The sequence below is a fragment of the Diadema antillarum genome, unplaced genomic scaffold, assembly GCF_040938485.1.
Source record: "Diadema antillarum isolate AM-2024a unplaced genomic scaffold, OU_Dant_1.0 seq00002206_RagTag, whole genome shotgun sequence".
In the NCBI taxonomy this organism is placed as follows: domain Eukaryota; kingdom Metazoa; phylum Echinodermata; class Echinoidea; order Diadematoida; family Diadematidae; genus Diadema; species Diadema antillarum.
This window is the reverse complement of record NW_027272840.1, coordinates 30,276-40,289: the sequence shown is the minus strand read 5'-3', so window position 1 is coordinate 40,289 and position 10,014 is coordinate 30,276. Positions and strand designations below refer to the sequence as shown.

Here is a 10,014-nt window from a genome sequence, read left to right as displayed (position 1 = left end):
GAAATTCACCTAAGGGTAAGTGAGCTAGTGCTCGATAAAGACAATCATGTCAATTTTCATATCTGGAAAAATTCCTTCCCATAGAGATAACAGGTACGTCATGAAGACACAGAAAGAAGTACCTGGTACGGCGTACGGCGTATGGCGTACGTTTGACTCCACTTTGCACAGGCTAGATGGCATCTGAGCAAAAAGCAGTTATTTTGTGTGATGATTCTCGTAAAATGGTTGTGTGTGCGAAATATGGGAGAGATAGGACATGTATTCACCAAGATACAGGATGAGAAAATTGTGACCTTTCTCCCTAATTTACATACCCAAGATGGTGTCCGATCAAGTAGTTGTTATTTTGTGAAATAATGTACGTGACATGAACTAAACATGTGCAAAATATTGGGGTGATGGGGCTGTTTTTCATGCGTTTCTGCAAAGAAATTTGCAGAAAGAAATAATTATGCAGACCGATTTTTCGGTCAACGGCTACCCATGAAAGGGGGAAATGTACCATTCATCGCCGCAGCTTTGAGAATATTACTATGTAGTATGTGAAGACAAAGGTGTGCGTAACTTGTTTCATAAAGCTGTTCGTATATATAGTTACGAAAAACTTACGAGCGACTGGTGATCAGTTCTGGATTGCTATAGTTATCAGAATTTCAATAATTCAGCACAAGAACTGATCACCAGTCGGTCGAAAGTTGTTGGTGACTTTACGAACAGCTTGAAACACCCCCGAATTCTCGGGCGTGTGCTTCCATGGTACGCGTCTCGCGCACAGTAGTCTGGTTTCCAGACCCTTTGCCAACTGGACTCCGCGGCGACGAAGTCGCCGCCCCGCGACGAAGTCGCCGCCTTTGCCGAACGAGAAAATCAACTTAAACTATACTAGTTTTCGACGTTGAGGGCGTTAATATCATGGATAGCGAAATAGTGTGGGCAGAGGGTCTGGAAGCCAGACTACGCGCACAGAGTGGTCTCGCGGTGCTCCCTCCATGATCCACACAGTGCTTGCATGCGTGGAGTGTACGTACCAAAGAGTATAGAAGCGCATGCGTGCGCTACTATGCTCGTACGCTTATACGTAGTATACTAGTACCTTACCCATTTCCGTCCACGCGTATACGTCTGTCAATCATTACGTGAGCTACTGCATTGGCGTGGCAGCGCAGCGACGGGCTCACAAATACGACTTCTGAAGACCTTTGCTTGAGACTGACGGTTTAAATAGTTTGGAGTTCGAGTACCAGGTGGGTATTAGTCTGTAAACGCAGGCGGCATGCCTAAACACAGATGTTTGGGTTTTTAGAACAAAATTTCATGTGTGTCGTCGTGGTGCTGTTAGTGTTAGTGGCTATAAACGTTAGAGTGTATCAGTACTATCACTCTTATGTGTTCAGTAGTGTCTGGGGACAAGCCCATCGTATCCACCACAGCTCAGGCCCTATACGTGTACGAAGCTAACTGTTGTAGTGCGTACACCGTGCGTCAAATGTCAGAAGTATCAGGAAGGAATTTGCGAAGTTTTTAACGTTAGACAAGACCGCGTTTCCTGAATGGACAAGGTGTGAGCCATATCATGATTTGCTATGTAATTACTAGGAAGGCTAAGTTCCAAAGAACCTACAGTTGTACGTTAAGAGTTGACGTTGACTAAGGGGGCTTACGGATGGGGATTACTCCCGTGATTCGCTTCTGGGCGAGATGCGGACGCCATTATTTTAATGCGTAGCTAACACCACGACCAGTAGATCACAGAGGGCGTATTTTATATTGCAGATAGCGGTGGTTCCTGTCCCCCTTTCATTTCACCCTTTTTTTTTTTTAGGGGGCATGCAGGGGAAGAAATATAACGTTACTTAGCCTGGACCTTGTTTTGTCATACAGAAGTATCATTCCTGTTTAATCATGAAATGTAACTGAAGAAAAGTAATTTATTTTCCAATATGCAGTCCCACAATTACACATCACAAGCTTGACTTTGACCTAATTTCACTGAGTTTAATACTGACCGTGTTATAACAATAGGGTTTCCCTGTATATGTGTGCACAGTGAGAAATGTGTTTTTAAGCAAGATTTTAAGTTTAAAAGATGGTTTTCCTTTGTTAAAAGAATTGTTTAGATTGCAGGAACAGTAAAATAATTTTACAAAGATTTGTATAAAAAATTTGGGTGTTGTGCCTCATATTCCTCTCAAGTATGTATTTTCAGAATGTGTGTACCTTACATTATTAGTGGTCTCTCCTTAACACAAGGTCCTCACAGGACCAGGAAAATGTGCTTGTTATAATGAAACCTTGTTGTATCAGGGTTACAAAAATAATACAATACAAATTGAAATTACAATCTAGGACCACAAAAAAATTACCTTGTTAATATAATGAACTTCGTTACATCAGTGCTAATTTTAGAGAGTTCACTGTAGAGCCTATACAAGTATTGTTGTAATGTTTGTATTTTTCTTTTCTTATCTTTCTGCAGGTACTGGTTGCCTTGGAAGGAGATTTGTGTTGGTCTTGTTGAAAGTACGTTTGTGTTTGTGTTTGTTATTTGTTGAATCATCTTCATCCTACATTTCATCTCATACCATTTCACCTTCATCCTTGAATATTCACTGAATATTCACTGAGATTACATCTGGAAATTCATCCTGGATTTCACGAACTCATCCCTGAAATATCTGAAATATACCTGAAATACCTGAACTTTACCTGAAATACCTTAACTTGAACTTTACCTGAAATACCTTAACTTGAATTTGAAGAAAGCTGAGAACAGAAAACTTCTGAGTGCGTGAGAATAAGACAGTATCAGAAGGAGAGAAAGTTTCAGAATCAGAGGCAGAAAGAGTTAGAAAAAGTCAAAGAGAAAAAGAGTGAAATCAAAGAGAGGAAGAGTGAGAGTTGATGAAAAAAGAGTAAAAATTAAACAGAATAACAGTTTTAAGGAGTGTTTGAATGAAAGAGTGCATTCTTTAAAAGGATAGTTAAAAACTGTGGAAAGAGAATTGTAGAGAAGGCGAGAAGTTTGCTTAAAAATTGAAAATAGAAACAGTTAATTTCAGAAAAGGTGTTTAAGAGTCCAGAATACACTGAAAGATTATTAAAGAGTGCTGTCTTAAGACAAAAGCATTATAGTGTCATAAACGTAATTAGTGTAGACAATATTTGCACCTTCAAGGTTTATTTGATATTTGATATATTCTGCATTGAAAGTTGCTGCAAATAATTCAACTGCAGTTGACAAGAGTTGATAGCTAGGAGTTAATATTTTGAAGGAATTGTTAAAAGTGTGAGAAACAATTTATGAGGTGAGGCGAGAAGTATACTAAAAATTTTATGTGAAAATATTTCTTGGTATTTTGAGTCTTGAATTTTCGTTAATTGTTAATACAATAAAAGAATAATTGAAGAGTGCCATCTTCAGATAAAAGCATTCTGGTCATAGTAAACAAAGGGAGAGACATTAATATTGCACCTTCAAGGGCTATTTATAATTATTGGGCTGTGAAAAGAAAAGCACAATTAGTAAAAGACATACCTTTATTGCAAAAGGAGTCATCTCAAAGCAGAAACATTACTGTTTCTGTAATTGTCAGTGAAAACAAAGAATAATTGGTGAAATTGAAATTTTTGTTGCAAAAAGCCCTACCCTAAGAGAAAAACATATAAGGGAGACTGATTATTGTGCAGTTAAGGCAAAAGCATAATTGGTAAAATTGAAACCTTTATTGCAAAGAACATAATCTTGAGATAAAGGCATCTTGAGATAAAGGCATCGGTCAAATTAAATGTTAGAGAATTGAAGCTGAAATTTCTGTTGGCAGATATCGTAAAAGGAAATTGGCATAGCTTTTCCATAAAGTAGGAATTGAAGCACGTAACAGACAAAGAGTGCCACCTGTTGCTGGAAAGAAGCAAACGTTGTACAAATATCCCCACCTGTTGGTAGAAACATTATATGGATCAGTGTCGCAGCTTACTGCTGGAATTTATATTGCAGTGAAATATAGTACGTGTACTGTACACTTGTATTAGTGCAACTTTCAAAGCTGTTCAATCCGACAATTCTGTTATCAATCGCAGTACTAGTGGAGTAGGTGTGATTCATAAAAGCATAGTGATTCAAGGAATATAACTGTGTTGATTGAACAGTTGATTGATATACATTTATTTAGTAATAGGTACCATATACTTTCAAAGATTCGAAAGCCCTGTAATTTGACAATGGAAGCAAGTGAATTCAAGATTGTTATTGGTGATATCCTAGATATCCTCCATAGTTTTGACTTGATGAGAAATGTAGAGGTCAGTGAATGTGATGCATGTTGCAATGTGATCAATGAAAATGAAAGCAGAGTACCATGTGAGGATTGTGGCAAGCAGTTTCATGTGATGTGTACAGGAACCAATTCTCATGAGGCTAGAATGTGTGATGCAAGGTTGATTTGGATATGTTCAGCATGTGGAAGCAATAATATTGCCCATCGCATCTTTGACAAAATTGGCATTCCCTGTCATTTCAATAGATACGAGCTTCTCGAAGACCTTGGTGATGAAGATTTTCATGTTGATGTTTCACTTTCATCATGCAAGAGCAACCAGAGAAAGAAACCAACGAAGAGGCTAAAAAAGAGGTATGTGAGAAGGAAGAACAAACGTGGTGTTCTAGAAATGACAAATGTGTGTGTGAGGGAAAGAGCAAATTGTGACAGAGATGAATCAGATCCGACATTCACTACAAATCTCACTAGGAGGCAATTTCAACCATTAGAAACTGCAGTTGATGATGGTTGGACAAGTGTGAAATCAAGGAAGACAAAAATGATTGAGAAGGCCAAACTGACAACATCCCAAACAATGACTGACAATCCTAAGACCAAGACCAGTAACAAGAGCTCGGTGAGATCAGTAAATGGTGTGATTCTCCAACCTGGTGTGACCTACATTGGCAAAGCAATGAAAGCCTACTATCTTGAAAAACAGAGAAGAGCCAAGACCAGCAAAGGCAAGAAATCAAAAGTAGAAACAAGGCAAGAAGAACATGGTGAACTCGTGAAGCGAAATATGAGTGCAAACTTGGACACAGGACGAAATGATAGTCTGCAGGTATATACTGAATCTGTATTGAATGTATATTCAAAGTGTGTTCAGTCACCTCATGTTATGGCAAAATACTCTGAGCAAATCTATGCAAAAACACAGAGAAGTTGGGCTGATGTGGCTAAAAGCACTCCGAATATGACTAATGAATGTTTCGTGCTGAATGGTGATCAGGCTACATGTGTCTCTGTCCTTTCCACAGACATTGAAAAAGAAGTTTGGAATGTAAACAGGCTCTATGGAGGTGGAAATGCACGGCAACCAAGAAAGAAAGGTCGTTTCACGAAGATCCGCAACAAACAAAGTGTGCCACCGGTGAAAAATGCTGACTCACAGGTGCGTAATAATGAAAAGGTGAAACATGACATTCCTGAAGGAGAACATGCAGCAAAGAATGAAAAGTTGTGTAAGAATGAAATATCTGACTATGAGGACAGTATTTCCACAAGTAGAGATAACACAGGCTCGAATGATATGTCCAAAGTGAAATGTGACAGAATCCACAATGTGCATGAACTAAACCCATGTTACAGTGAAACAAAAGGTGTTGAAGGTGACAGTCAAATATCAGTGAAAGAATTGTTCTCTATGAATTCTTTTACAAATGTAAATGTTCACTCTCCATGTCACAGACCTGTTTCAGGTACACAAAACATGTGTGTTCACGTTTGTGATGAATCAATATTCCTGCCTGATCGTGAAAAAATTACTAATCCATCTGATTGCATAGTAACGAATGATGATTCTGCAAAAAGTGTTGACCACTATTATTCATATGATGTTCAGGAATCGACAGTACTTATATTAGATGATGAACCAGCTGCAAATAATTTAGAGACTGAAGAACGTGTGTTTGAGCCTGTTTCTCTTTCAGATTCTGAATGTGGTGGAAGGCAATCATATTCTATGACCAAAACAATCGCACAAGGAAATTTTAATCAAGGTGATCAACGATTTGGTTATACTGCTGGCAAACAATGTGCATGTAATTCTCTTGTGGCAGTTCTCTACACTCAAACTAAAAATGGAATGGAAATGAGACCTTGTGATCTTGATCAGATTCTGACACTCGGGAATGAGTTGTATTATTACATAAAGAAGGATTCACCATTGAATGAAGAGCTTGTAATGATAGATGAATTACCCAAGGAACTTCATATTCTGGATGAAAACTTTCAAATAACCTATGCTGAATCAAAATATGGTGTGTTGGATGGAAATCAAAACAATTTGTCAAATTTTGGTGCTTTGTCATTGAACCAAGCATTAGAACAAGAACTGTGCAGATATGATGCATGTCTTATGAATTTTGCTGAGAGTGCATTTGCAATCATTAGACATGACAAGGGTTATTATGTATTTGATTCTCATTCCAGAAGTCATGATGGATTCTTGGTGCAAGATGGATGCAGTGTATTGCTTAGCATTTCATCATGGCAAGGTGTACAGGTACACTGTTTGAATTTGGCAAAATCAATGGCATGTGATTTACGTACTACTCAGTTTGAACTAACTGGTCTGGCATTAGAATCGAATTCTAAGAAAACTGCATTGACAGCTAGTAGCTTCAAGAGATCAAACCCAGTGAATACTGCATGTGGGAATACAAATGATCAAAATAGCAACATTTCAAAACATTGTGATCACGTTAAAGGAATTAACAGTGATGGCTGTAAGACTCAAAATGAAGCAAAGAAAAACAGAGAATATGTAAACAGTGATGACTATGGAAATACGAATGAAGTTGAATTTGTTTCAGTTGAGAAGACAACAGAAAGAAGAGATCGAAATTTCAAATTTGTTCCAATTACATATGCAGACAAGCAGTGTTTGTGCAACAAATTGAATGTCAGTTACAGTGGTGCTGCCAGTGAATCAGTGCACGATAGAAATGAAAGTTTGTGTATGAGGAAACCTGTAAATATCAAGAGAGTTACAGGTGATGGCAACTGCTTTTACAGAAGTATTGCTCATGTCGTTACTGGCAGTGAAGGAAATCATTCCATGCTCAGGAAATCCAATGTGGCACATTTACTGGAAACAGGTGATTTATTTAAAAATGTGATAGACACAGTGAAATATGAGACTGTCAGGGACTTTGTTCTTCAAGAGAAATTGATGGATTTAGGAACATGGGCTGGTCACACTGATATTAGTTCAATGGCACATATGTTGGATTGTGATATATATGTGTATGATGATCGAACAAAAAATTGGCAAATACTGTCTGCAAGGAAACCTGGGTACTACAACAAAGTAACAACTGAGAGAGGCATATATATTCTGTTCACTGGGGGCAATCATTTTGACGCAGTGGAAAGTGTAACTACTGTTCAGTCTAGTACGTTGGATGAGGAATTACCTATTTTTCATGTGAATTCAGATACAAGCATAGAAAATAAGAAAGAAAGTCATGATGTTTTATCTGAAATTACTAAAAACGTGACATTAAAGAAATGCAGTGTTAGAGTGAGAAAAATGACATCAAAGCAAATGATAATGGTATCAAACCTGAAACAGACACAAATTCCATTAGAAAACACCTGTGCACAGACAGAAAAAGCTGACATTGGTGTATCTGAGGTGAAACAAGTGGGAAGAATAAAAAATATTAATCTTAGGTACAGTCCTGTGAATAAATCTGATAAAGAGAGGTTTTGTTGCAAATTAGGTATGAAGGTTAATGACAAATGTAGCAGTAATGATATGCAAGAAGATGTGGTGGAAATCAGTGATATTACTATTCTGTCACAACCATTGGCTATCTACAGAATTACTGGTGATGGAAATTGCTTTTACAGAGCTATATCATATGTCATATGTGGCAAGGAAGATTCACACCGTGATGTTCGAAAAGCAATAGTTAAGCATATTTTACAAAACAAGGAAGATTATGTAAGCCTTTTAAGATCGGGATACACAGATATTGTAAAATACATTGCAAAGGAAAGAGTATTCAACAATGGCACATGGGCTACAGAATTGGAAATAATGGCCTTATCAAATTTATTAGATACTGATATTTATATATATGAAGAAAATGGTTCAAAATGGAAATTGTTTGGTGCGAGCAAACTTCAGTTTGGAATTGTTACATCACAAAGAGGTATTTACTTGCAACACACAAATGGCAATCATTACGATGTCATAGAATCTCTGTGTCCAAGGATCAAAAAATCAAGTTCATATCAAAAGGTGTCAAGATCACAAAATATTACTGATATGGAAGCACCTGTGACAAGAAAGAGAAGAATCACAAGAAAGAGGAAAGTTACAAAACAAGTTGATGATTGTCAAATCAATGTATTGAATGATGAAGTATTACAGGATGACATGAAACCTGCAGTTAAAATGAGTAGGCACACTGAAGAATCTGAAGCAGTTAAAACTACAATGCCAAGTACAAAAAGGAAAAAGCAAAGAAAAAAAAGTAATGCTAATGTTACCAGACGAAGAAATAGAGGTCGTATGAGAGCACAGAGACAAAAGAAGAAAAATGAGCAAAGGCAGTTAGAAACAGAATTTTTATCAGATGATCAGCCTTATCTATCCCGCAAACTTAAAAAAGCAGCTGCAAAGAAAGTAAAATATCAAACAGATGTACGTTACAGGTTAGAAAAGATAAAAGAAATTAAGGAGAGACAAAGAGACAAGTATTTGTCGGATCCCACTTACAGAGAAAATGTCAAGAAAGCAATGAGCACAAAGATGAAAGCTTGGTATCGACGCAATGCTTTATTAAGAGAAAAAATCAAGAAAAGGATGAGGGCAAAGATGAAAGCCAAATATCAAAACAATGCTTCATTCAGAGAAAGGCTGAAGACAATGAGGAAAGTAAACTATGGATAAGAAAATGAGGAAAGCTAGATATCAAAACAATGCTTTATTCAGAGAAAGGCTTAAGAAAATGAGGAAAGCTAGATATCAAAACAATGCTTTATTCAGAGAAAGGCTTAAGAAAATGAGGAAAGCTAGATATCAAAACAATGCTTTATTCAGAGAAAGGCTTAAGAAAATGAGGAAAGCTAGATATCAAAACAATGCTTTATTCAGAGAAAGGCTTAAGAAAATGAGGAAAGCTAGATATCAAAACAATGTTCTATTCAGAGAAAGGCTTAAGAAAATGAGGAAAGCCAGATATCAAAACGATGCTTTATTCAGGGAGAGGCTTAAGAAAATTATGAGAAAAGTTTCAAACATAAAGTACAAGACAAATTCTGTGTACAGACAGCAGCTTGCGATGAAAAACGTGAAACGAAAAAAGCAAGAAAAAATGAATATGAGAAATTGTGACCATGTTTTGAAAAAATTTAGGGAAATTGTTTCACATGGCCCTGAATATGTATGTTGCGCATGTTTGAAATTATTATTCAAAAATCAAGTGTTGAAGTGCACAAAAGCAAAATATAACGATTCGAAATGCTTAAAGGAGGAGTACTTACATATATGCAGTGATGACTGTGATATTGACTGTCAAATAGTAAAGTCACCAAGAAATTCTTTATGGATTTGTTACACTTGCCACAGGAAATTATTAGCTGGTAATATGCCTGCTGAAGCTAGTAGAAATAACTTAGAATTACATGCTATTCCTGCGGAACTTGGAAATCTGAATCAGTTGGAAACACATTTGATTGCACTAAACATTCCATTTATGAAAATTTTGAATTTGCCTAAAGGAGGACAATATGGAGTACATGGCCCAACAGTTTGTGTACCTTCACGCACAGATGAAACTGTAAAGATATTACCTCGACCAGAGACTGATGATCAATTAATTCGTGTAAAACTGAAGAGGAAACTGTCGTATAAAGGACATTATGAATATCAGTTTGTCAAGAAAAAGAATGTGCTAGCTGCATTGGAGTATTTGAAGAAAAATAATAAGTGGTATTCTGATATTGCTATAGATAA

General features: G+C 36.9%; 1 long non-coding RNA gene across 1 annotated transcript; it reads left to right on the top strand.

Annotated features, from left to right (window-relative positions):
* The first annotated feature begins 1,166 nt into the window (after positions 1 to 1,166).
* LOC139714251 (uncharacterized) lies at positions 1,167 to 7,390 on the top strand. Its single transcript, XR_011709689.1, has 5 exons — positions 1,167 to 1,247; positions 2,480 to 2,523; positions 4,527 to 4,634; positions 5,303 to 5,436; positions 6,477 to 7,390. It is a non-coding gene; the product is annotated as an uncharacterized lncRNA (long non-coding RNA).
* The last annotated feature ends 2,624 nt before the right edge of the window (positions 7,391 to 10,014 follow it).